Source organism: Protopterus annectens, chromosome 3.part1 (assembly GCF_019279795.1).
Source record: "Protopterus annectens isolate FY-2018-M chromosome 3.part1, PAN1.0, whole genome shotgun sequence".
Lineage (NCBI taxonomy): Eukaryota > Metazoa > Chordata > Ceratodontiformes > Protopteridae > Protopterus > Protopterus annectens.
Window position 1 is genome coordinate 172,243,282 of NC_056732.1, and position 23,830 is coordinate 172,267,111.

General features: G+C 39.2%; 1 protein-coding gene across 9 annotated transcripts in view; it reads right to left on the bottom strand.

The window, feature by feature from the left end:
* Nucleotides 1–19,296, bottom strand: part of ARHGAP12 (Rho GTPase activating protein 12) — a 1,910,410-nt gene extending 1,891,114 nt beyond the window's left edge. For 3 of the 9 annotated variants that reach the window (XM_044066699.1, XM_044066698.1, XM_044066693.1), the window contains exon 1: nucleotides 19,062–19,294. The gene's annotated coding sequence lies outside the window, so the exon portion shown is untranslated. The other 6 variants (XM_044066702.1, XM_044066701.1, XM_044066700.1 and 3 more) reach the window with 4 other exon arrangements.
* Nucleotides 19,297–23,830: the final 4,534 nt, after the last annotated feature.

The following is a 23,830-nucleotide window of genomic DNA, read 5'->3' on the forward strand; positions in this document are numbered from 1 at the left end:
ACAGACTCGGATTTTCAGAAGCCAAAATAATAAATATAGAAATGCTTCTTTTTAAATCTATGATCTATAAGTAACTGAGCAAGAGAGCTCCCTGCTGTGGAATATTTCTACACTGCAGTAAGTTAAGTGGTGTCCATACAGATGTCCCGTAATACTCAGTAAATAAGTATTTGTGGGCCACACTGCCTCTCAACATAACCATTCAACTGTGCATAGAAGGAAAAAGATGCAACTTGTTGAAATTCTCACTGTTCTAAAAATCAACTCCATGTGTTGGCAAAGTGTGGACCATTACTCAACATACCCATGTCTAGAGTGCTATGCCACAAAAGTATATCTTTCAGTGTGCTGGTGACTACACCTCTGATTGTAGTATCAGTTCACTTTGTGACTTCTGGAAAAACTTTTAAACAGCAGTATTTGCAGATTAGATGCATTTTCCTGATAATTAGACAAAACAGTCTAACTCATTCTATGATCCATCTAAATCTGAATAAATTAACAGACTATATTTATATTGTTTTACTATTATGTTGTGCTTTACAAACATCTCACCTTACCTGTGTATGCATTTGTGGTCAAAATAATACAAACATCTTCTTTTCACTTCACAATGCGAAGGCAACAGATATACATTACCAACATTTCTTCCCTTGACTGATTTGGCAACTTATTTGCTTTGAGGACTAAACCACTGGTCCTCAATTCTGGCCCAATTTCTTATAGCAACATGGAGCATTTATATCCCCGGATCGTTTTCTGTCACATTTAACTGCAGTATCACACCTTCCAATTATATCGTCTTGCTGCTTTGGAAAGTACAAATGATCCAGCACACCTGCTACGTGCATCTTATTTTATGGCTTATAAAAAAAGCTTTTTCCAAGTCATACATTTGTGAAAGCATCAGCATTCTTTGCAGCATTCTAACAGTCAGAGAAAGTTCTCGATTTGTAGGCAACTGGTTTACCTTTTTGCAATATCAACGTACCAACTCCATTGTGACTCGCATCTACTTTTAATATCACTGACTGGCTATTCACAACAAAAATATGTTTCACTGTAGAAGCTTTCCTCACAAACAGTTTGAGGAATTCAAAACATCTCTTATTCCATCACTCCAGTAGCATGTCACATCTGTTTCAATTTCTCATAATTCCAACATATATCTGGACCAAACTTAGAAAGTACTATGGTGTATATAGAAATATCTCAAGTGGTTGATTGTCCTCAGCCAAAGGCACCTAAACCATAATGTTTATGTATGTCCTCACCTAATTTCAAGCACTCTGAAGTAAAAACATGACCCTTCTTCTTTCGGCTTTTCCCGGTTAGGGGTTGCCACAGTGGATCAGCTGTTTCCATTTCTTCTTGTCCTCCGCATCTTGCTCGTCACACCAACCATCTGCATGTCCTCTCTAACCACATCCATAAACCTTATCTTAGGCCTTCCTCTTTTCCTCTTACCTGGCAGCTTCACCCTTAGCATCCTTTTCCAAATATACCCAGCATCCCTCCTCAGCACATGTCCAAACCAACGTAATCTCACCTCTCTGGCTTTGTCCCCAAACTGTCCAACCTGGGCTGACACTAATATACTTATTCCTAATCCTGTCTACCCTTGTCACACCCACTGCAAATCTTAACATCTTCAACTCTGCCACATCCAGCTCTGACTCCTGCCTTTTTGTCAATGCCACCGTCTCCAACCCATATAACATAGCAGGTCTCACTACCCTTTTGCAGACCTTCCCTTTCACTTACTGGTACTAGTCTGTCACAAATCACTCCTGACACTTCTCCACCCTGCCTGTACTCTCTTCTTCACCTCTCTTCCACACTCGCCATTACTCTTAACTGTTGATCCCAAGTATTTAAACCCATCCACCTTAGCCAACTCTACTACCTGCATCCTCACCATTCCTCTATCCTCCCTTTAATTCACACACATATATTCCATCTTAGTCCAGCTGACCTTCATTCCTCTCCTCTCTAGAGCATATCTCCACCTCTCCAGAGTCTCCTCAACCTGTTCCCTACTCTCACTACATATCACAATGTCATCTGCAAACATCATAGTCCACGGGGACTCCTGTCTGATCTCGTCTGTCAACCTGTCCATCACCAGTGCAAATAAGAAAAGGCTCAGAGTTGATCCTTGATGTAATCCCACCTCCACCTTAAATGCATCTGTCACTCCCACTGCAGATCTCACCGCTGTCACACTACCCTTGTACATATCCTGTACCACTCTTACACACTTCTCTCCCATTCCCAACTTCCTCATACAATACCACAACTCCTCTCTAGGCACCCTCCCATTCCCAACTTCCTCATACAATACCATAACTCCTCTCTAGGCACCCTGTCATATGCTTTCTCTAAGTCCACAAAGACACAATGCATCTCCTCCTGACCTTCTCTGTACTTCTCCATCAACACTCTCGGAGCAAATATCACATCTGTAGTGCTCTTTCCTGGCATGAAACCATCCTGCTGATCACTAATCATCACCTCCCTTCTTAACCTAGCTTCCACTACCCTTTCCCATAATTTCATGCTGTGACTGATCAGTTTTATCCCTCTGTAGTTACTACAGGTCTGCACATCACCCTTATTCTTAAAATCGGTACCAAAACACTTTCTCCACTCCTCAGGCATCCTCTCACTTTCCAAGATTTCATTAAACAATCTGGTTAAAAATTCCACTGCCATTTCTCCTAAACACCTCCATGCTTCCAAAGGTATGTCATCTGGACCAACAGCCTTTCCATTCTTCATCCTCTTTACAATAGCTATCCTTACTTCTGCCTTGCTAATCCATTGCACTTCCTGATTCACTATCCCCACATCATCCAGCCTCCTCTCTCTCTCTCTCATTCTCTTCATTCATCAGCCCCTCAAAGTACTTCTTCCATCTGTTCAACACATTCTCCTCGCTAGTGAGTACGTTTCCCTCATTATCCTTTATCACCTTTACCTGCTGCACATCTTTCCTAGCTCGGTCCCCCTGTCTAGCCAATTGGTACAGGTCCTTTTCTCCCTCCTTAAGTGTCCAACCTTTCATACAACTCTCTAAACGCCTTATCCTTAGCCTTTGCCACCTCTCTCTTTACCATGCATCTCATCTCCTTATACTCCTGACTACTTAAACATGACCCTATATATTTAAATTCTGTAACCCCCCCCCCAATAACTCATTTAAATTTATGTTTCACTTTCTCACTCATTCAGTAACTAAATTACGCCTTTTTTCACACTGCTCTCTAGGAACAAACCATAACAGTATATGAACACTAACATTAATAATGCCTTCAAGCCCCCTGATCACCCATACAACAGCGCTCTGTAAAACTTCGGACAAGAAAGAAATATCAAAATGGGAGGTTAAGGATTTCTATATCTATACAAGTAAAATGTGCACAACTTACAACATTTCATCAAAGTTTAATCTGGCAAAATATGTAATTTCACCAAATACAGAAAATACAAAGCATTTGTCAAAGCAGAAACAAGTTTAACTGTATAAAGTGGATACAATTCTGTATGGGCATTAAGGATCTACACATATGCAAACTTGGACAGGCATCACAGCACTAACCGTACAATTCAGCCAGTAGGCTCAATTTGTTTAAATATACCCACTCTCTGCATTCTGCCCAACTGCTTTTCAATTCTTTTCATCAAGACTATTCAAAACTTTCCTTGAGCATGTGCCATACATAGGTAAAATGAAAGGCTGTGTGCAAACATGATCTACCAAGATGATCCCTCCCACCCCAAAAAAGGTGGCTACTACATTGCCAAGCTACAGCAGGGACCCTTACAACACCTGAATAAAGTAAGATCCCAATAGCAATATTCTTCACTTATGCCTTTAGGAACAGACTGCCAGCCTTTGCTCTTGGTGACCATGCATCTTGCCAGTCTGATCTAACCAGGAGTTGCAGCTACTGACAAGGTTCAGGGGGCTATATAATCATATCCTTCCTAAACAGGCTGCAAACAGTGGCTGATCACTGAAATGGCTACAGCAGTACAAACCTCCAGCTAAGGTCATTTTATTAAATCAGTATCACAGTAAGTTATCACTGGCCAAGACATTTAACATAATTATTAAACTTGGAGTCCAATTAATAATTAGTTGGCTTATTAGTGTCAGAAAAAACACTAAGCCACTGACTGTTCTTCACCACAGTGTTAGGTGGGATCCTGTTTTCCTCCCAATTGTCACCACTCCCCAATAAACTTAATTCCAGATTTGATTCATCATTCTCTTACAGATTTACTATAATAAATATTTGCAAAGCATCATAACATCACAATAAGAAAACAAGTACACTTTTAGTTTAGTAAATAAACTTGACTACCACTTCACCCTCTTCAACACCTATGCCTGTACTGCATTCCACAATGCAACTCTGCACCTAGTAAAAACAAGAATAAGTTTTAATGCACCTTGTCTGCATTGAATTATGGTGGATCAAATCCCCTGAATGAAAGTGGCTTGATTCAAAGCAATATGAAATGTCCCTGCACCCGTTACACCCTTAGTGGTCTTGCCTATGTCTGGTGAAGTCCAGCTCTTGGTGACAAAGAATTTGGCACATCAGGCCTCTCTATCAGCAGTTGCTTCCTCATGTTCTTGCAAACTCATATCCATTACTTCAGTAATGCTGTCTACCTTAGACACTGCCTACCCTTCTTTTGCCTTCAATCCTTTCCAGCATCAGTGTCTTCTCTAGTGAATGCTGCCTTCACATGATGTGGTTAAAATATTGGAGTTTTCTTTTTACTAACAGACCTTCCAGTGAACAGTCTGGCCTGTACACAAGGAAATAAACCCAATCTGATATTTTACAGTCCACAAATTCCTCAGACCTTTTCTGCAACAATACAGTTCAAAAGCATCAATTTTCCAGTACACACAGCCTTAGTAAAAGCCCACCATTCACAGCATTATGCTATTACAGGAAAAACCACAGCTTTACCTATATTAACCTTTGTTGACAGTATGTGTTTCGGCTTTTTAAAATTTCATGCACATATGCCATGGCTTTCTTTATAATAAAGCAAGTATCTTTGAATTTCATAGCTGCAACAGCCATCTGCAGAAATGTTCCGAGACCAGGAAAATATAATCTGTGACTGCCTCCACCTCTTCCCCATCTACTTGTAAAGGTTTTATTTATTTACAACGTGGGGTATCAAGCTGTTGTACTTTCCACTTTCCTTCTCATAGACAAACCTCAACTCTTCCACACATTCAGCTTTCAACAAACCTCAACTCTTCCTCACATTCAGCTTTCAACAAACCTCGAACTCTTCCTCACATTCAGCTTTCAGAGTGATATCATCTACTGGGTCTATGTCCGATGACAGAATTTTCAGAAACTTGAAATTCATATGGTTAAGACCATATGATTGAGTTTCTGAAAACTCAGACATGTAAAAAAAAGGTAGATTTTTTGTTTTTGTAGGGGGCAAGCCTCCCCTGCACCCTCCACAACCCCTTCAAATTATATATACCAACTCTGAGATGGTACAACAGTGAGGAAAAGGCTAATTTCTTGATCAGCACTGTACTGCAATCTCTATTTAAAAGCTTTGGGCTTTCAAAAACTACTTCCTGAGAACTATCAACTGACAGGGATCCCATCTCCTATATGAAGTTATTAACATTTCTCCAGGAGATTTTGATTCCAGCATCCGATGTCCCATAATGGTACAGAAATGTAATTCATAGCTGGTTCTAGATATCCTAAAATTGTTAAACAGTCAGAGATATTCAGCAGAACCTCGGGCCAGTTGCACAATGCTACACATTATTAGTATTATGCATACCTTCTAAAATAAGTCATACAGAGAAGTCACAAATGGTAGCAGTCTTAATGGGACCAAGCAAAAGGTCAATTCCACAATGAAGACCAGACATAACTGGGCTCTCAGAAACATGGTTAAAATGCAATATGCTAAACTGGACAACATGGTCACTCAGTGTTTAAAGATCTCTGCCTCAACTGCACCACCGTGGCGCAGTTCTTAAGATCTTATCCTCACATATCCCTTGGTCCAGGGTTCAACCCAAATCTCTGTTCATTGTATCTGTGTGGAGGCTGAATGTTTGCATCTGTATGGGATTTCCTGTAGGCAATCCAGTTCCCACCCATTTCCTAAAAGAACATCCTGATTGACTACTCTAAAAATTCCATATAGACTGCATTTACCCTAGCCTTTGTGACCTGGGCCATAGTCAAAAAAGTTCAGGATACATAGTTCACTTTCCCATTAACAAATGAAAAAAAAATCTGTGTTCTCACATTAGTCATCAATGCACTGCTTTTCACATCAGCACCTGTGGGCAAAATACTGAAGTAGCTATGAAGAGCTTTCCAATGATTTATCTAGGAATATCATACTTACTCTAGATATTCTCAATGTAAATTGGATTAGTCATGGCAAAACACTCTAAACAAGGCACTAGCATTTAAAAGCCTCATCCAAATCATACCTGAATCTAACAGGCCAAACAATAATGAAATGGGAACAAGGCATTACTTGCTAAAGTGATACCAATGCTTGGAAAATACTGTAATTAAAAAAAAAAACTGTTTCACAGAGGTACAGTTCTCATACTAACCTGAAGCATTACCTGGAACAGATGCACTGAACTGGAATGTTTATCCCACAAATCAATGCAAATGATGCTTCAGCGACTAACATCCAACTAAGAGTATGAGTTCTTCCTGCCAAGATGTGAAGGACTGAAAGAGAAAATACCACTTACCTATTCCTACATTTTAAAATCAGCTTAAAGAAAGGAATACTATTTAAAAACGTTTACAAAGTTTTCAATGACCCAATTTCACATAACGAAAATGTGAAATCAGGGTAGAACGCAGAGGTGTAATTAAAGCTGCATGGTCAGTTTTCTTAAAATAAGCAGAAGACACTTTTAGCTGTCTATACTCAGAGATCTGCATCCCTCTTAAGGAGGATTACTTCCGGCAAGATGCAGTCACCATTCAAACACGTAGCAGTTACTGTACTGCATAAACTGTCCAGCCATCAGTAATTAGTGACCTCAGACATAACGCAACTACTGTATAAGCAACTGACAGAACACGGTCTAGAATATGGATTGTTAGCCAATTACCAACGTGGGTTTCAAAATATGTACAGCACTCAAACAGCAATAGACCGTGTCAGACTAGATTTGTACAAATATGGACTACGAACAGCCACAACATTAAACTGATTTACTCAGAGCATTTGAAACCGTGATCCAATGCTTCTCCTTAGAAGGGTAAAGAGGTATGCATTTGGTGAAACTTCCTAGACAAGGATCAGCAATTATTCAAACTGTTCATTCACTTAAAAATTGCTCGGTGAAACTTACTGTGAAATAAGGCAGCTACAGAAAGGTGTTGGGCCCTATCCTTTTCTCCCCTCTCTATAATAACTTGCTACTGGATTCTATAAAACTCATTATCCCAGTAGAGCCAGAAAAGGAGACTGATGTAGCTGAACACACCAAGAAGAATCTAGGATGATTCTGAAAAAGTCTGTGCTTGTCTTATTGCAAACAAGCCAACACTGGACCCTACACAGTAAAGCTGCAATGTTTTCTGGCACCCCCCCCCCAAAAAAAAAAAAACTGTTCCAGGCTGTTCCTATTTGTCACCAAGGATTGAGAAGGTACAATTTTATTCAACCCGCCCACCCCATTTTACATGGGGTAGGGATATCACATCAAAATTAGTCAATGGGACCAAAACCACCTTAAAACCAATGTTTCCACAGCTAACTTGCTAGCCCTGACGTAGTTCAATTTAGTATCTGGCTAGGTCTAAAATTTCACAACATACACACACAGTGGTGTAGCAACAGACAGTCTGCTGTACAACATTAAACACCAGACTCTTGATACTAGAAGAGCTTCTGAAATAAATAAATGTCACGTAAGTGTATTAATTTAATTTCAATTCGTAAACAGGAACAAACCAATTAGACAAATGCTATCGGCTTCCGTAAAAAAGTTACGCCACTTAGACTTCTACTAAGTCATCATGTACATGGCCATTTACAGTTTTATCAAGAAAGCTACCTTTTCCCAAAGCAACATTCCTTGTTTAAAGAATGTGCATGGTTTGGAACCATCTATATTCCCACACTAGTACATCTGCTGGGTTAGTTACTTCTGAAGTTTGGGCCCCTATTCACAGCCATCCTATAATGCATGTAAGGAATCGGATCAGTGATGAACTACAGCCGCTGCCTTAGCTGGGTCAAGAAAGTTTTTTTAGGACAGAGGGAAAAAGGACCCTGAAACAAACTGGGTACAAAGTTTCTAAATCTCAACATATTTAGTCTACAAAAAGTCTTATAAATAATATAAATATAGCCCCTTTTCTCCCAATATCAGGACAGAAATCCAGTTCACAAAAAAACACACTCAGCCTATTACTAGTTTTCCACAAGACTGCCATATTGTTTTAGGTTAATGCGTATGTGCAAAAATTACAATACATCTGCATATGTTCCTAATTACCACAGTAGAAAGGGGTATAATATCTATGTGCCCTTTATATCTCAGCAAAATCCACATTTGTCCATTTATCCAACAACTGTTCCAAACAGTCTAATATTTCTTCACCTTGAACAGTCTTCCACATGTATTTGCCCTCTACCTTTACAGCTGTAGCGCAGTTGTTGATAACTTGAGTGCCAGCTCAGCTTCTTTACAAGTTTGCTTCATTGTCAGTAAGGTTACTAAAATGTTTAACATCCTCTCCATTGAAGTGCTGCACTCTCTGCTTGTTAAACATATCATCAGCTGCAGATGACTTCCCTATAATCCTCTTCAGGGAAGATGGCAACTCTGCTGCTGCCTCCTGAGCCACGAAAAAGACTAAAGCGATGCTTCCTTGAGGGACGCAGGCAATTTGACCAACCCAGCAGCTGCAAAACCAAAGCATTTTTCCCCCCATTCTATTCTTTGTGGTTCCCCACATTCATAGAAGGAAATCCACTTGTAGGAGTATGTGCATGAATTTTTAATGTAAAACGTGAATCTAAAATTGAACCAATATGCTAAATGAAAAATACGATTTGGGAAGAGACCAAGAAATCGTATTAACAACAGATCTCCATAACCAGAATGTCAGATTCCATCATTTTTAATCAAGTTTCAGTCATTTTCATTCGTATATAGTTTTACACAATTATAATGCCTATGATAGCTCTTTTAAATGAGACAAGCAAATTCACTGGCTCTACAGACCTTAAATCACTTTATCTAATGTGAAATCTGCTTTTCACAATAATGTTTCTTGACTGGTCACTATAGATAAACAGATATATGTATACACACACAAAAATATTTTACGCCATACTAAATAGCCATGTAGCTCACTGGCGCGACTTCTAAAACTCAGCATCGCAAGCATCAATATCTTTTGTTGGACCTTATGCCCTCAACAACAAAAAAAAAATGGCATATATGGCAGAGTTTTTTTCCTTGCTCATTCCAACTATAAAACTCATCTCATCATCACTGTAATTTTCTCTCAAAACTCAAAGTTATAAATGCTCACAGCTTTCTTTCCTGCAGCAAGGAGGATCAGAGCATGTTATATCTTTTGAGGCTTTTCAGAAATACCACTCACAGTCAGGAATAAATCATATTCCTAGATAATTCCTAGATCCAAAACACCTAGTTCTTAGACAAACTATCCTGGAAACAGAACAGACTTTTTAGAAGGTATAGCTACATTAGCTTTAAAACAAAAAAAAATTAACCATTTTGCATTGCTTCATTTCTGGCCTACTTCCCATATCATGTAACATTTGGCACATAAACATTTGAAAAAGCAAGACATGAGAAGTACTGCTTCCAACTGCACCTGCTCATGCTACACAGTGTAAAGGAAGCCTGACCATGAGATCCAGCCACTGGCAGACAAAAAGCGATATACCTACAATCGCAGCAACCTTCAAGAAGCCACCACTCCAAACAGTTCTGGAAATCATTAAGTTACTAGCTGCTCTACAAACAAAATCACACATCTAAAACTGGCACAATCATGACCTCCTATGGACCTTACTCGCCTTCCGACTTCCTTAAAGAATTTACCAATCTGCCTCAAACTTCAATAATGGTCATCACACCACCTTTAACGCCCCCTATTACTCCTCCTTTCTTACTTCTCTGCATTTAAGACAAAAAGCAGAGAGAATTACTGGAGCATTATCTTTGATACCCCCCACCCCACCTCAATTAAGTAATCTCATCCCTTGATTATCGTGCGTCATGAACACCTTAACTAGCTCTCAAACTTAACTGGTTCTTCAATGAATTGCAAACATTCTTTTTTCCCCCCAAAATAACTGACAAGAACAGACAAAATCAAAACAGCTACAGATCTATTACATTATTGACTTTAAAGACGAACAATTTTGCAAAGATATTAGCACACAGGATCAGAAATAATATTCTCCAATCTATTTTCCACATACACGATTTCAAAAGACAATAGGAGGGACAGGATCCAATACTCCTCTGGTTAAATCTACAGGGGATGGTAAACTACAAAACTCTGTGCAGTCCTATTAACTGACTTTCAGAAGGCATTTCATATGCTCAATTTGCATTTTGGACCTCCCTATGCAATTTTCTGACATAAGCAGATTACAAATGGAGATGTGGCAGATGGATAAACTAACAGCCTCTCATCTGCAATCACATTGGCCTAGTGGTCTAGGTATTTACGTTATAGACACAAGGTCCTGGGTTTGATTCTTACACAGGGTAATTGGCTAGGCTTAACCAAATGCAGCCAGAGTACACTCGTGATTATACACACTTCTCTGAATGAGACAAATAGTTCAAAAAGTCTAACATTATAGTACTGCAGTTAATTCAAAGAGTAATTGCTCGATCCTGTTCAGAATTTTAGCTAAGGGGGTTATAGTTACCTACAAAGTCTTAATGCTCTACTGTTGTTTCAATGATTAATTAAAACATTCTTACTTATAAAGAAGACCAGATCCAAACACAAAGAAGAGTGAAAAACATTACAGTAAATGTACAATATCTTGTGCTCCTGTTCCCTCATTCTCACAATATCATGCAAAAACACAGTTTGAGCTTCTTTGAAAGACATCTGCTGAAGAGGGTCTGCTTAAATGTGCCAGGCAGCCTTGTTATTGGCCGTTTGTGTTGTTAACCACTGTTCATCACCATTGATCGCCAGGAAGAACTGAAGCAAGAAAATAGACTGTAGCCTCAAATGTCTTCAAAAAAGAAGCCATCAAATTAAACAAAAAGCTGCTTTCACAAATCTCCTAGTAGAGCAACACGCACAACTAAAGAAAACACACCACTCTAATCTCTGCTCGTCCATTAAAGCCTGGCAATTTAAATGTACAAGGCAGCCTTGTTATTGGCTATTTCGACTGCCATTACTGTTTTATCATGACTGGCCCACCAGGAAGAACAAACAAGTAAACAGTTCATAGGCACAACATCTTTAAAAACACATCACTTAATATACCAAATTAAACAAAAAGGCCGTCTTCCTAAACCCATTACAAGGGCAAGAGGCCCAACAAATTAAAATAAAAGAAATCCATTGCTCTGTTTAACCTCTGTTCTGAAACCTTGGAGAAAAACTAATTCCTGTAGCAAGTATGCCTGCAGAAGTTAAGATTTCTACAGTATGTCCAGAAGATGAAACAGGGGTGACATGTTCAATACTTCAGAAACAGGAAGCAAAAGAATTTGTACTCTGTGAATAAAAACACATCCTCAGAGTTACCTGGCAGAACCAGTTTAATCCAGCACAACATAGAAGCCATGCCTGCTAAGAAAGCAAGTCTGAAATCACACTAGATAGCAGAATCCAAGCACTGAGCAGTTAGGGAGGAGATACAGGAATGGCTTGATACTTACTTAAACTTGTGGTCACAGAAAAATGCTAAAGTAAGTGAAATAGTCCCATTATAATGGTCCCCAAACTCAACGGGTCTCAAGTTTTGTAAGTGCTTCATAAAGTTGAACACAGATATAAATTAATTCATTTCCTTGTTCTGAATCAACAAACTAATAAAATTAAGGCTAGGTTTATGTCCACTTTGGACCCGACAACAGGTTACTTGCAAATTTCAGGCTAAAGAAAAGAAAAAGAATGCATTTTCTACACCAGGTGGACGCATTCACAACAGAGTTGTACTTTTGCTCTCCATTGCGCACATGCAACATTCCACAGACTGACAAAATTCTAAAACCCCAGACCAAGTATGCAGCAGCCTACCTGGATGAAGAGGTAAAAATTTCTAAGGAGGAGAAAGCCAGTTCCTTAATCTTAGAGCCATATCAGGGTGACCCTACTGCTAATTCCTTTAAGTACAAACTACGCAAAGCAGAAAACTCGTCAATTGGGTTATATAAAATCAAATGAGCAACAGTCAAACCAAAGGTTGAAAAGATTGAAATAACCTACAATTAGCCCCATGACAGTCAGTAAGAAACAAGTGAAAGCAAGCCTTTAAACAATTAAAATCCATGTTTAATAGTTCCAGACTTCTCAAAAAAATTCACCGGTTCACAATGACGCCTCAGAGATGTGCAAAGGTGCAGTGTTGTCTCAGGCAGTGGATGGGGACACGCCCCATCTGTCACATCAGCAGGAAGTTTAATTATGTGAGGATAAAGAGGAGGTGCTCAGCTACTGAGGCAGAATGCTTTAACAATAAGTGGTCTCATGACCTTAAGGTACAGAATAAGCGCCTTATGTAAGACGTACAGAATGTGTATTGGTAACTAACCACACTTTTCTACAGTAGCTCTTCTAACGGACTCTACTAGTGGGAACCCCCCCCCCCCCTCCCAGTCATTTAATTTCAAGAACCACCACTAAACTTAGCTACAGTCACTTAAACACAGCTGGAAATAATGTTTTTTATCCTCTCAGGGTGGGAGTGGGTGTGTAGGTGCAACATCATGACTGCTACACTTTGGCTGTTGTAGAATATTTAGAACTGACCTTTAACAGAAGTACGTGAAAAGCAGGAAAAAGTAGAAAGGTAAAGCAAATCATATGACTTTGGAGATCTAGCGGAGCCTCTGCCGAGGTCAGATTCCTAATTTCTGAGTTGAGGGAGAAGAGGACAAGTAGGGTCTCCAGAGAACGAGGCTACTAAAAAGGGTTCCTGTTAGAAGCTTGGGCATATCCGTGAAACCAGAAGCGGTGAAAGCTGTTACAATGCTTGATAGAGAAAAGTCTTGGGAAGGGTTGGAATTATCTGCTTATATTAAATACACAAGCTAAAGAAAATTTTGTGGAGTTATTCTGAAGACCTACTTATCTAGATAAGGAGAGTAAACTTAAGCACCTTGGGATCTGTAAGAACTCGGGGGGGGGGGGGCAGTTGGAATTCTGTTTATATTACTCCCCACATTTTTGTCAAAAAGCTGGTTTCTTTTTCCCCTTGTAAATAAACCTGGCTATGCATAAAATAAAAGTACAATGGAATGAGACAAGACTTATCCATGCAATTCCCGTTTCACTCAATTGCTCCAAAACCACAGTACAGCTACTGTGTGTGTGTGTGTGTGTGTGTGGGGGGGGGGGGGGGGCAAGTTTTTTTTTTTATATAAACAATAGTAAAATAAAGAAAATAACTGTTTAAAATTGATATATACCCTACAGCTTTCTTGCTCAGTTATATCTTCACAAAATTAATCTGACATTCCATGTGTCTCGATCTAGTTACAGGAAGGCACAGACAGAAGTACAGTTGGTACAGTGCTTGCAACACTCAACACAATTCAGTTAAAACATATATAAAATTAAACAATCTGTATAAAAAAAATTACTCTTCTTTTAATCTGTCCCATCAGAGTTCCAAGTCCTTGGAAAAAAAAAAAGCACAAGCCAGTACTCTCACTACTCTACAAACTAAGTACTGAAATTTTATGAGACATAACCTGCAGCTGCTAGAAGGATTTAAAGTCTGACAGGTAGGAAAAGAATTCTCTACATTTTAAACAGTTTACTATCATTTTACTAAAGTACACTTGGTCAAATAATCGTATCCTCGACTCACGTCCGTGAAAATTCATATTGCCGAATTCCAATATTGCCAAAATACATACCTAATTTGACCTAGGAACAAGTGTTAACATAGGTTGAGATAGGGGTGAGATTTGTATGTAAGGAAATACGACATTTTCAATGTTTGAGTTTCAGATTTCACTCAAACTGTATCCGACAGAGTGCACTTCTGCAAAATGATAGCAAACCTTTTAAAAGGCATCTGTAAGACAGTAAGGGCAGAAGTGTAGACAGTATCAAAGGCTGAGAGGTGGCAGGCATTCTCTACGTTTTAAAAGGTATCTGTGAAACAAAGTAAGGGTTCATTATTATTATTTATGTGTTTTTTTTTAGGAAGGACCAGTACTTGTTGGATTTTCTCAGCAGCAGTTGTTTCTTTGTCAATGATCATGCTTAAAGTATTGTTAATAAATGATGTTAGTGGAATACAGATGGCAGCTACTTACATGGCTGTGCTTCAGTTTTATAACTGAAACAAAGCTGCTCAGTTAAGGGGATTCTGAAACTTAAAAATATATGCCCGCTTTCTTTTCTCCTTTTATTAGCATGCGGTGGATTATTTTTTTCATCTTTTCACAACCTGAACTTCAAAATAAGAATTTCAGAATGCTGACAGAACAAATTAAAAAATTTAAATTGAAAAATAAATTTATTTTCATTTAATTTTACACATCTGGTTTCAACTGCTATAAAAACACAGTGAATTTCAGCTTGCATCCAGACTACCATCATCAAAATAAGTGCATGGTGACACTATATTGGAAGGGAGCAACATGTACGTACCTCATGTGAGCCAAAGAAAAGACATTTAAATTTCAGTTTTAATGTTAAATAACAATGACTGATTAAACAGATAGCAGAATACACAATTATTCTTGCATAATACAGGCCAGTTGCTCGATATATAACACATGTACACATTTCTTTATTTGTTCAAAGGTGTGGTACACATCATCAAAAGGCACATGGGTCAGATGATCTGATGGTTAAAAAAAATGCATTATATTATATTTAAAATCAGCTGCTGCACAAAAGACAGCACATGACCCCTCCAACAGGGCTCATGTTAAAATCCATCCCATTGTTTAGATGGAACTGGATTCGATGCAGCAGGCTCAAGGATTTGATGGGCAATACAACACTTATTTGAGGAATGCAAATGGAATGAAATACATATAACACTAACATTAAAGTACATGAATAGATATAATATTATATATACACATCTCCACACAGACACACACAAAACTATACATATACACAAATAAGACTGACACACTCAAAATTTATATTTTTGTCTGCAAAATTTATGTTAAACTCCTTATAGAACTTCCAATGCATTTTACACGAACTTCAGAACGAACTGGCTCCCCACCAAAGCTGTAGACGAGGGTAAGGTGGTTCACACAACCTATCTTGACCTCGCCAAGGCTTTCGACACCATCCCCCATTCTGGAGTTATAGTTAAACTCACTAAACTAGGTATAAATCCCTATGTCACAAGATTTGTTGCCAACTGGCTCACTGACATAACCCACACTGTAAAAGTTGCAGACTCCAAATCTGACTTCAAACCAGTGACAACTGGAGTACCACATGGTTCAGTCCTGGGACCTCTCCTGTTTGGTATCTACTTCTCTGAAGTACAGGCTAACACAGAAGGCCTCTGGCTAACGAAGTTCACAGATGACTGCAAACTAAGAGCCATAGTCAAGTCCCCAAATGATGTGGCCATCCTACAGAAGGGCCTCACTGAGCCAGATGCTTGGTGTCAGAGACATGGTCTCAAGCTCAATGCCAAAAAGTGCACCGTCATCCCCTTTGGTAAAAACTCTGTACCCATGAACTACCACATAAACGGCAGTCTACTTAAAGCCGAATGTGTGATAAGAGGCCTTGGGACCCAGGTGGGCAGTAGTCTCTCCTTTGATAATCAAATCGCCACAGTAGTCAGGAAATCCTTCTATGCGGCACACCTCATCACAAAAGGGTTTTCATCCAGGAAAAAAAAAAGAGGTCATTGTTCCCATCTACTCGGCACCCATTATAGGAGTACAACACTCCTTTCGAAATGTACCTCAAGTCATCTGCAGCAGCTGGAAAGGCCACAGAAGTCCCTCACAAAGAGGATTACTGGCCTCAAACAAATGCCCTACACTGACTGTCTCAAAAAACTCCAGCTTTACTCTGTAGCATGCCGCCTACTCAGAGGAGATCTCTGCCTAACATATAAAACTATGTTAAACCCAGAGCTGTTGGGACATGCTACACCTAAAGAAATCCCAATCTCTCAGAGCTATACGCTCTAGGAACCTAAAATCTTGTCACCACAATAAACACGACATGCTGGAGGGATAGATTCCTGTCCCAGAGAATTCCTATACTCTGGAACAAGCTACCCACCTATGTCAAGCAAAGTTCCTCATTAGCACTCTTCAAGAAAAATCTTGATGAGTGGATGGGAAATAGGAAATACACCCCCAGGATCACTTCTGTGGCTCTGCTCGACAGGGGCACAGGAAATTATTTATTTTACATTTGTTGGCCGAGCTAGTCTAACTGGATAGATGTCCATTTTCAGTAGCGGCCCGGGGAGAAAAGCTCCAGGAAAACATACAAAAAATTAATAAGCTTTACAAAGTAAGAAGCAACCATTGTTACATAAACATTATAACAAAATAAAAATTAATTAAATCAAATTATTTTTTTCCAGTAGTTGTACAAACTTTCTTGGGTGGCGTAAGCCAGGGAACCTTGTTGGCTAGGCTACTTAGGCCCTTGGGCCGATAGACTAGTACCTACCTATGAATTATTTTCCATGCACTAGCAACTTAATATTCACTTGTTAATACGTGCTCACATATTAACCAAACACAAAACAAAAAAAATTCTTTAGCAGTGACACTTTGTACTAAGTCTTTTGCAACTATATCAATAGCAGAGCAAAAATGATGCAAACACACTCAAGACTTCATATCCATACATTTTCAGATCAGTCAAACAAAATGACCCGCATACCTCTCAACCTCTTAAGCAAAAATTCTGGACAAAGAATGCTCCAAAACATCAGGACCATTTTTTAAATATTGCTCTTGTAAACTGCATTACTAGTGACAAAATGTGTCAATGATTTGCCAGAACACCACAAGTTCTAGAAGGAACAGGTCAAAGATATGAGGCAAAAATGTTGGTATTGCAGTTTATGTTGTACTGAATGTACTACACAATGAGGGAGCAGCAAAGTACTGCCTTACATTACTAGCACTATACAAACTTCTAAAAGGTTCCACATCATTACACTCACTCTAGTGGAACTGCTATAATTTAAAATCCCTGTAATTAGTATTAACACATATTTTCTCTGTATATTTTTGTGTGTAGCTACACTTTACCTTATGAGCATTACAATACATGAACTTAACATTCCTTAATTTCAGTGAACTAAAAGGCAATTGCCATAATATGCGCAAGCAGCTTTCTGATCTTCATAGATCTGCTGCAACTTATGATTTTAATTGAGTGGAGAAGTGTATAAAACATTGCAAATTTGCTTTAATTTGTATTCAAAATACAGCATTTTCTAAATTCACATTAAAAATGACTTAATATTTAAAGCATGACAACAATTCAGGAAATATTCTAAAGCATGCATAGATTCTTCACCATCCCACTGGTCTTGCACTAACTTGTCAACTCTTTCCAACTCCAAAAACATTAGCCTCCTGATTCAGTATACATTTTTTTCAGTAACCGAAATTCATTTTTGTCAGAAAGAAAAATCTTTGTTCATATCTCTTTCAAAAATGGAGCATTCAAACCTTTTAAAGAAGCAACGTTACCGCTACAAATGTTATTTATATATATATATATATATATATATATATATATATATATATATATATATATATATATGGCAAACGGTCCAAACCATGCCTGCAGGTATAACAACAAATTTCCATTTGTTCTGAACGCTCCTGTTTTTTTTCAGCTTGCTTATTTTCGGGAATGCTCAGAGATATGCTCTTGAACACTCACTGGAATTCTTCAGATTCCTTCAGCGCTCTGCTACCACAATTCTGACCACTGCAGGTAAGATCTTGTCCCACCTAGAAACTGGTCTGAGGAAGTGATACACAGGACTTACTCTCCTTTTCTAGAGCAGGCTGAAAAAGGACGGCCTGCAACACCCATACGCATTCTTCTGTTGAAATAATACACGTATACCAAAACAGAATCATCAGTATCTTTCAAAAAAGTAAATATTACTAATATGATTAATAAGACAAGAAAACGTTTAATTTTCTACACGGTACATTAAAACGAAGGCAATTGAAACTCTCTAGGATTGTATGACAGCACTACTACCGCCTGACCTCAACACTTCACAGAATATTTACTCCAACCAGTAATCCTTTCACTAACAAAACTAGCACGGACAGCTGCCAGATAGGCTACTACAGCAGGTTCCCAGGTGGCGTCCCACATAGCATGTCCCGTGTTCTTTACACTTCTACAGCTATGGAAGCTTACTGACTCCTTATTAAACTAAAGTCAACGGGGTGGTCAGAATAAAACCAAAAAGCTCCATCTTTCACATTCCCAACGGACACATTTCACTTATTCCAAAGGCCTGAATATTTTAATCAGAGTTGGGGGCTGTTCTGGAGACTCGCCTTTCAGACGATGCCAAGGTAAATTTTAATACATAACAAAATATTTGCTCATCGGATTAATCAGAACTGAATCTACAACTTTCTATGTACTACACTTGTTCAGTCTCTGTAAACTGCATGTAAAATATGCATGGACTTTCAATCCTCCTACCAGTACATATGTCCTCTTAAACATACCACAAGTGCTTTCTATCCATTAGTGTGCACACCCGAAACTGTACGTTGTAGCCTTTTCCAATCACATTTCATACACCCGCCACTTACTACTCACCCCAAAAGGATCAGCAAGGACCCAGCCAGAACATAAAACTCCACACATTAATCAGGACAAGTATCAACAAGGATTGCTCCTGGCAGATCCCACTTTCAATCCGAACAGGGAAGTAAACATGAAAGTTTCTCTCTTCCTGCCCTCCCCCACAGTCACTTCTCCCGACGCACGCTCTTGCTTACTGTTTTACTAGCAACCATACAATTAATGGAACGGGAGCCCAAAACACCAGTGACGCTGGTGTCATATTACAACTCTAATGAGAGAAATTATGCATGCAAGCTAACATCCGTTTCCTGTCACGCCCATCGGTTTCTAGAGGTAGATGTAGCAACCCAAGAAGGAAACTTGGAAGTATAGTACTTGTCCTGAGAGAGGTGGAGTATTTACAGCCAAGTATTGTGAGTTGTGTTTTTTAGACTACTTCAGACCTTTGGACGCTAGAGAAATGCTAGACTGTTTACAGAGCTTAGTTGCAGTGAGGCGCGTTATGTTTGGAAGCGTGATGTACAAAAGTGGTTGCAGTGGATGGAATGTGGTGGGAACCTACGTGTAAAATTAAGTTTGTCCGTGAGAGGGCATCATTCCTTGTGACAGTTGATTCATTGCCAGTCATTATTTGTATCTTATTTAATTCTTTATCGTTGCTGTATAGTATTAATAAGTCGTACAAAAAGCGATGGCATTTCTGCGCACACATCTGCTGTGCAAGTTTATCCACTTTGGTCCTATTCATACCTCACAACCTCTTAGAGGAAGAAATCTGGACAAAGCCATAAATAAAAGAGAGATAAAGGAACAAACAAATATTGCTCTTACAAACTTAGAAAGTTGATAGAATAACAGGTTTTGCATTAACTTTACGAAGGGTATGAAGTCTGAAAGTCCAGTACCTGTCATTATTTTATAACTTCAGTCTTTAATGATTTGCCACAAATGTGCCAGAAAAACACAATTTTATGAAAAGCAGACCGAAAGTAAGAGGCAAAAATCTGGACAATTCTGCGAAAATCTGTACAGCTGAGAATGTGCACGGAGACTTGCGCAAAACAAGAGTGGAAGAATCGCTCCGCTGTCCTGGAAAGTTGATTTACTATCCCAACATAGGAATAGGATAATTTATTTACCCTCATTGGTATCGCCTTTTCAGTAACATTGCGCTTCATGACCTACATTATAATCATCTAGAGTAGTCTAAATTAATATGAGTCTCATTCTTATTGAGTAATAATTAGAATTTTGGCTTAAAACTGGCACAACTTGAATGATGTGATTTTTCTACCTCAGTCTGCCTCTTTCTCCCTTTTTTTAGTTTTACCTTATGGTTCACGACTGCAGAGTGGAAGTTTCACAGAAACTTATGGGGGGAGTGGGTTCTGTTCGTTTTCGGAATCGTACTTTAACAGTGTCACAGTTCCTGGTCTGGTCCATTACACAGGACCAGAATACTACATGTGGCTGAAAACTGTCGGGACAGGCCCTAATTCCATCTTCTGCCTTCCCAAGATTTTTCATAATCAAAAACTTTTGTATTTATGCAAATATTTTGGAACTGTGTATATATATATATATATATTATGTTTTTCATTTTTCTGTGTACAATTTGGTTGGATCATAGGAGATAACCGCTGGGTCGATAGCCAAGTAATTTTAAGCCAAGCTGTTTCAACCCAATGTAATACTGTAGAGGTACTAGTCATACTTCTCAACTGTACAGATTTTCACCTAATATTTTTGGTCCATTTTTCATAAACCTGTGGTGTTCTGGCAAATTAAAGGCAAATCATTGAAGTCTGAAGTTAGAAAATAATGACAGAAATTGTCCCCATTTTATTTATTTATTTATTTATTTATTTATTTATATTTGTTGACCTGGAATGTCTGACTGGACATAGGTCCATTTTCAGCGGAGGCCCGGGGAGAAAAGCTCCACAGTTAAAATAAACAGACAGTAGTTACATTGGATTACATAGCGATTAACAATTTACATAGCAATTACTTACAACATATTTACAGATGAAGAACATAGTACATCAGTAGACAACTAGAATCTTTATCTGTGAAGTACATAACAGACATTAACAAATGTTAAAATAAGTTCCTGCTGTATAAGTACTAGGCTTATGAGCATCTGAGCTTGCTATAATCAATATAATTTTTGGGCCTTTGTCCCCACTTTTATTTATGGCTTTGTCCAGATTTCTTGCCATGCGAGGTATGGTACTAGGTAATACCCAAGACTGCATTTAGTGATGACTTCCCAAGTCCAGGAGGGTTGTGGGCGCTATCCCTTGTAAGAATGTTCCTCTTGAATAGTACCATAGAGGTGCTCTGTTTTACATGAATTGGTAGCCTGTTCCAAAGATGTGGCAGTCGGTGGGAGATAAATCTGTCCCTCCAGCATGTCCTATTTAAGTCACAGGATATATTTAAGTCCCTGGAATGGGTAGCCCTAGACCCATTTGATTTATGGATATGCAGTAAGTTCATTACGTTTGGGTCTTGGGCTGCGTTTGGGTCTTGGGCTGCTGTGTAGGACAGACATGAGTCTCCCCTAAGAAGTTTGTACGATACAGATTTTAGTTGGTCTGTGTGTAAGGTACATGCTGGAGGCTCTTCGTTTTCTTTGTTAGAAACCTGAGGTCTCTCTAATTGCTCTAGGTTCTTAGTACGGTACATACTGAATGGGGCGTTATACTCAGTTATGGGCTGGAAGGGTGCCGAGTATAGGGTGGTTATAACTTATTTTGCTCTCAAGGCGATGCCTTTAATCAAGTGAGCTATGTGGAAAGCTTTCCTTACAATGGTAGACACATGGTCAAAGTTAAGGTCGCAGTCAACTTGTGATCCCTGGTGCCTTACTACTTCAAGGGTACTTAGGGTATTGTTATTGATTTGATAATATGAAGAGACATTGTTTGTACCAAATAGAATTATGATGCATTTCTTTGCATTCAGTTTGAGACCATGACTAATACACCAGTCATTGGTCTGTGTGAGACCATCCTGGAGTATACTGACATAATTTGGAGATTCAATGATTGCACCTAGTTTGCAGTCATCTGCAAACTTGGTCAGCCACAACCCCTTAGTTTTGACTTGAACTTCTGAAAAGTATATACCAAGCAGTAGGGGACACAGCACTGACCCCTGTGGAGTCACCCACTTTGACAGTGTGTGTCAGGTTTGTGAACGAGTTGGCAACCCATCTTACAATGAAGGGGTTTACATTTAGTTTGGTAAGTTTATCAGTAATGCCTGAATGTGGGATTGTGTCAAAAGCCTTTGCCAAGCTGAGGCATGCTGTGTGTGCAAATTTGCCCTCATCAGTGGCCTTGGTCACACTTTCAAAGAAATCCACCAGATTTAACAGGCAGGATCTGCTCTTCATGAAGCCAAATTAGGTAGGATCCAGGGTTTGGAGGTAATCTATGTCTTTATTTATGAGGTCCATAATAATGCATTCCATGGCATTACACATGAGGTTGGTCAGGCTTTTGGGTCTGTAACTCCCGGATCTTGCTAGTTCACCTTTGTGGAGGGGAATAACTGTAGCTGTTCTCCATTCTGCAGGAACAAAGCCTGTGGTTGGGCTACAATTGAAAAGGGTACTTAGCAGTGATGCTTATTCATGTTTTAGCCTGTTCAGAAGATAGCCTGGGATGTCACCTGGTCTCATAGATGCTGTGTTCTTTGCCTTGGACAGGGCTTTGAGGACCTGCTCTTCAGATATGCAAGGTGGGGGGGGAGTTTGAGGGAGGGTTTGTTGCAAGTTAGGAGGGGATAAGGAAGTGAAGTTATCGCCAAACCTCTCCACTAGTAGGTTTGCTATCATTGTGAAAAGGCCTTATGGTTATCCTTGGCAGTACTTGCTAGATTTCCCTCAGAGGAGTTCTTGGAGGATTTGACAAGTTGCCTTATTTGCCTTTTAAAGCTGAGGAGGGTACTTTTCCATTGTTGGGTCCTTGTCTTTGTTTTCTTGGAGAGTAACTTTTTTTGCATTTATTGTAGAGTTTGTTGATGCTGGAAGTCCACCATGGCAGCTTGATTTTATAGGTTTATATGTTCTATGAACCTATGTTGATGCTTGAAGTCCACCATGGCAGCTTGATTTTACTTGGGGCTCTGGCTTTGATTCTATCTGGTACAGCCAAGTTTATACACTTATGCAAGTGATTATACAGGGCCTTAGTGTAAGCTTATGCGTAGTTACCACTTTCTGCTTGGGGCGGGGCTTGAAATGCATTTATACACTCACCTAGGAGGGTATAGTTTGCTTTGGTGAAGTTTCTTAGCCTGATTTCATCCTTTGTGAGTTTTGGTGTTAGTGTCAATTTGAAGATGACTGATTTGTGGTCAATTTTCATTAGTGAGGGTTCAAAAGTTGTGGCATTGCCCCAGTTTGACATGTTGGTGAGGACCAGATCTGGAATGTCTGTCCCTCTTGTTGGGGTATAGACAGGTTTCTCCAGGGCATTTGAATTCACAAAGTCAAGGAACGTTTGTGCTAGCGAGTTTGGGCTAGAGTAGGTTTCCCAGTTGATGGTGGGATAATTGAAATCCCCCATAACAAGTGTGGTCTGTAAAATTTGGATTGTCTTCAGTTTGGTTAAGTAGGCTTCATGGGTGTTGTGACTCATGGAGGGGGATCTATAACTGGCTAGGGCTTGAATGGGGGTCTTACCCACTGTAGCCTGGACCTGGAGTAACTCCATGAAGTTGTCCAGTCTAACTAGATGTCAGGTGAATTTACTTCTAATATAGATTGA